This window comes from Bidens hawaiensis, unplaced genomic scaffold (assembly GCF_021521415.1).
Source record: "Bidens hawaiensis isolate Kalapana, Puna unplaced genomic scaffold, B.hawaiensis_p1.1 tig00030160_1, whole genome shotgun sequence".
NCBI classification, from domain to species: domain Eukaryota; kingdom Viridiplantae; phylum Streptophyta; class Magnoliopsida; order Asterales; family Asteraceae; genus Bidens; species Bidens hawaiensis.
This window is the reverse complement of record NW_027495004.1, coordinates 16394-21545: the sequence shown is the minus strand read 5'-3', so window position 1 is coordinate 21545 and position 5152 is coordinate 16394. Positions and strand designations below refer to the sequence as shown.

At 31.9% G+C, this 5152-nt stretch overlaps 1 non-coding gene across 1 annotated transcript; it reads left to right on the top strand.

The window, feature by feature from the left end:
• The first annotated feature begins 953 nt into the window (after positions 1-953).
• On the top strand, positions 954-1042 carry LOC143579909 (small nucleolar RNA snoR8a). The gene has a single exon (XR_013143549.1). It is a non-coding gene; the product is annotated as a small nucleolar RNA snoR8a (small nucleolar RNA).
• Positions 1043-5152: the final 4110 nt, after the last annotated feature.

Genomic DNA, 5152 nt, shown 5'->3' with positions numbered 1-5152 from the left:
ATTGTTTGTTTATCCAATATTTGATTATTATCTAAAATAATTATGTTATTTTTATTTTCCAGAATTCGAAAAAACAACTGTTATTTTTAATTTTTCAGAATTTGAAAAATAAGTTTACCCAGAATTGTTGGATAAACATTATAACAATCCAGATCTTGAACCAAATTATTTGAGATTTTCGAAAAACTGTGATGAGGATTATGAACATCATTAATTTATCATATTTCGAAAAAACTTAGCTTTATATCAGATGCGAATTTTAAAACCAAAAAATTGTTAGGGTTTATTTATATTCGGTTTTCAGTATAAAAAAACAAATTAATAAAAACAAAAATTACCTTAGGGTTTATCATGTTTTAGTCCATGTTTTCTGGTTTAGATCCTAAGTTGATGGAAAACATGAAGAACTGATTAATCAACATCGCTCTGATACCACATTTTAATCAGCTCTTCACGTATGTAATAGAAAATATGAATGTTGTGACAAACCTATAACTAAAACATACCTGTTACAGCAGAGAGAGTAGCCACGGCTGATGAGAATGCTCCAGACGACATGATAGTCAGCTTTGTCGAGTTCCCCTTTAGGATGCATATTAGTGATGTGGATTAAAGTTCTTGAGGAAACTGAATTATGGAGAGATATAGGTCACGGATTTTTTAATGTGAGGGTTAGGTTTTCTTATGATATTAATTAATCTCTTCCATGTAATTATATATATCCAAGGGAAAACCCTTAATTAGCAAGAAAGGGTAATATGGTCCATTAACAATTACCTAGCTAATTATTAATAAGGTATGATTAAGTTAATTTTGATCTATTATTATATAAATGATAATGATAACCATACATAAATATATATATCCATATATTTATTCTTACAGCATCTACGCATCAAATATTCCAATTGCATTTTTTTTTTCCGAATAATTTTCAACCGTTGCTTTGCTTGCATTGAAAATGTATTTAATTGAATTTCTCGTTCCGAATGGTATAACAATGGCATGACAGACATTTTTACACCCATAAAATATGAGTAAATTCAATTATCAGTCCAATAAAGTTAAATTTATAATTTCAATAGAAAATTCCATAAACATAGTATAGTAAAAATGAAAAGCAATGATCAAAAGGTAATAGTTAATTTATTTAAAAACCTCGATAGAAGCCCGACGGTCTTTTAATTATAACTAATAAGCATACTCGAAACCCGCGGGTATTGCTTGATACCTAACGGATAATTACCCAACAAATACCCGACGGGTTTAGGACAAACTTTAATAATCAGATATGGGTTTAGAAATACCTAAATCGTGACCCATCGCCATCCCTACGTTCTATTTACTTTAAAAAAAAAAGATTAAAAGCATGTAATTTCTAGAGTTTTAAGAACATACTTGTAATTGGTGGGACTTTTGACTGGGTATGGTTGCTGTTTGCTTTATTGAGTTTGCGTTGTGTTGCGAGGTTTGTCAAGTTTTAACATGATCGATATGTGTATGTGAAGAGGTTTTTCATATCAATGCAAATGCACTAAAAATAATTATATCCCAACTTATTCTAACACGAAACTGTTTTGATCGAACCCATTTTGACTCAAATCATAATAACCTTTTTTATGTGACATGTTTTGGCGCGACTTGCTGTCCAACCTGACCCCCAACCAATACATATTACTAAATCAAGTAATTAATATATATTGGATACTAGCTTTTGAACCCGTGTATTACACGGGATTTATCAAACGATATAAATAAATAAGGTCGTTATTTCAATGGCGATTCTCAAAATATTTATGAATTAATTTAATGTAGACTTAAAGGAAAAACAAACGGGTTAATGAAAATTACTAAAATAGCATGGTTTTGGAAACGTCAGGTGTGGATTTGCAAGAAATTTAAAAAAAATATGCTAAAGTTGCATAGTTGGTCAAAATTCAGGTATTGAATATTTCATTAATATAATAAGAGCAACAAAACGGTATGTGACAAATTGTTTATGTATCAAGAGTTATATCAATTGCATCATAGATTTTCTTAAGCATCTTAAAATTGAAACCAAATTACAAACTCGTTCTTCCAATATGTTATGTTATAAATAAAAGTTATATTTGTACAATTTATGTCATTAAATATTGCATTTATTAAATATTTTGTCGTTAAGTATTATGTTCATTGATTATTTCATTAATATAATAAGATATTGATTATTTCATTAATATAATAAGAGGGGCAAAATTGTAAATGACAATCGTTTATGCATCAAGAATTATCTCAAAAAATGTATTAGATTTTCTTAAGCGTTTGAAAATTAAACGCAAATTATAACATGCCCTTCTAAACGAAAAGGACATAAAAATAAAGAAGTCAAAAAAGTAATAAATGCTTTAAGTGTTAGTAATGACCAACCTTTGACTTGAGTGGCAAATGGCTACAAAATATTAGTTTCGAGTAAATATCAACATTACATCATCATTATCATCTTTGACTAACATCAACAACATAAAGCTTCATAAATATTGGTTAGAACATTTTACATACTAATGAGATCAACTAGAGCTCCACCCTCTATTAGGGGTACTCTTTCGAGACAGTGTAAATCGGTAATACGTAGCTGAACTGGATAGTGGGTAACTTTGCAAGTGGACCATCAGCCAATCATTTATCTTTACAATTATTATAAAAAAATGAAAAAGAAACAATTTTAAAATAGTTGAGAGGAGTATTTTCTTTTATTAAGGTGTTTTAGAGCAATTAGGAGCGTAAATGAGCATAAGCAAAATTGGTAATATTTAGAATACATGAGAGAAGAACCACTTCTTCTCTTTTTCTATTCATCATACACTGTATAGTGTATACGAAATAGAATAGTTGATCTGGTGCTAATGTTCTTTATTGAAAATAAAGAAAAGGGTGAAACATAACATCAATAACATGGTTCTAGTTTTTTTTTATTCCTTTATCTTTTTTTTAATAAATGGTCAAGCGCAATATAGAGACTTTGAAGGCTTACCACGCATATACAATCCATTTTATTCAAGTTCGAATCCCTCTTACAGAGTTACAGTGGTGTTGCCCATATTTTAAAGTGTGCATATAAGTTGGGAATCGAACTTGAGCACCAGCCCAAAAGAAAACTTGACCTCCTCACCAAAATGAAAGGAAGTGGCGGGTTTTAGCTAGGGCTGTAACTTATACCTGAAATCCAAAACCCAACTCGAAAAAACACGTACCCGAACCCGAACCCAAGAAAAGACTAACCAGAACCCGAACCAAAGTAATTCAAATTTGTTCTTGGGTTTGATTTATAAATTTCGGGTCAACCCGAAAAATGCGAATAAACTTTTAGTTTTGAAATTAAATATATTTATGTATAATAGGCTAAGTCTTATCCATTAAAGTTATCAGAATTTGCCTCTAATTAACTCATTCTAACTATTATGGATATATTATTTATTATTAATTTATGTTTCACTAATAGCAACCGTAATCGCCTCTAATTAACTCATTCTAACTATTATGGATATATTATTTATTATTAATTTATGTTTCACTAATAGCAACCGTAATCGAACAGCCAAATCACGCCCGATTGAATACGATTATAGTTCGAGTTTGTTTTACTCTTCTTTTGAATGGATTTTTCAAGTTATGTTGGTTTATTATTTAATTATTTGCGTTATAAGCAAAGAAGAATATGTTGTTTTAGTTTTACCAGTGTAGTTTTTATTTTTTTTGTTTGTGCTTTTTTTTCCTAGGATACTCAAACCCGAAAAAACCCGAACTCGAATTACCCGAACATGAAAAACCGTGAGAGATTTGGGTTGGGTTTCGGGTCAAGATTTAAAATTTTGAAACCCGAAGAACCCGACCCGAAAAACCAAAAACCCGAAAAATAAACCCGAAGAACACCCCTAGTTTTAGCCAGGCACCTAAAAATAAGCATGCCATGTTTAGTATGTGCTGTAAATATCGGTTTATTTAATATGGCAAACAAATCTTAAAAGTAATAAGAGAAGAGAATATAGAAGTGTTAAAACATGTGTAAATAACATGTCTGAGAAAAAAAGTGAAAATAGCATTGCTGTGAAAAAAAAACTAAAGTAAAAAGTAATATATAAAAAGAAATTATGAGAATGACTAATAAAATGATAAACTAACTAATAAATTAAATTTTTGTAAACAAAACAATGAACAATCATCTCCTAACAATCTTTCCAACATCTTGAGTTTAAATTTATAAATGATAAATATAAACATTTAGATCATCACACATAGGTGTTGGAACCTATTCTGGATGACTGGGGAAGGCTTCTAACGATCACAAGAATGGGATCAAATGCTAATTCAAAGTGAGTATGTATTGTATTGAGTGTGAATGAATTACAATTGTTTATCTCTTCTCTATTTATAGAAGAGAGTGTTTATACATATAATCCGATGGTATATCTCTTCCAATCGAGTCCATTGGTCCGATCTTCTTTCCCTTGGGCCTTGCTAATTCAAAGATCTTTATCTCCTGGTTACTGTCTCCTATCCGGGGTCATGCATGCCTCGGGCCACCCACCAGATCGGACGTGCTACATGGAGTTTCCCTCGCAAATGGTTTTCCCTCTCAAACCGTCTTCTAGAATCTCTTGTGCTATTGGGCTTGCCTTTATTGGGCCTTGTTCGGATTATTGGGCTAGGGCCTGACCATAAGACCATCTTATGAGTAGGCTCTTCAAGTCCCCCCAGTCTATTCTCGTTATTTATGACGAGGACCATAGACTTGTCTTGCCCTTCCCGATCCTTTCTTTGTTTTTCTGTTATTGGGCTTCATCTTTTGCCGGCTGCCTACCGTATACCTACTTTGCTTTTCTTTTTTGGCCCACTTGAAGGGTCCGGCCCAACCTCCTTTCCTATTGATTTGAATTTTGACGGTTTTACATTCCCCATGCTAATTATTAACCACCCCTTTACTTGTCCTTTCACCATTATTGATCTTCTCTTCTTCCAATAGTTCTCCGGTGATTTCTCCCTCTCTACCCAAGTTTGTTATCTTCTTCCTTTACTTCATTATGAGTCGCGACGGTCGCTCTACAATAACCTCGACCATGTCCTCCGTCAGAATGGCTTCCCTGTGTTCAACTTACCATATTCCCTTATCGTT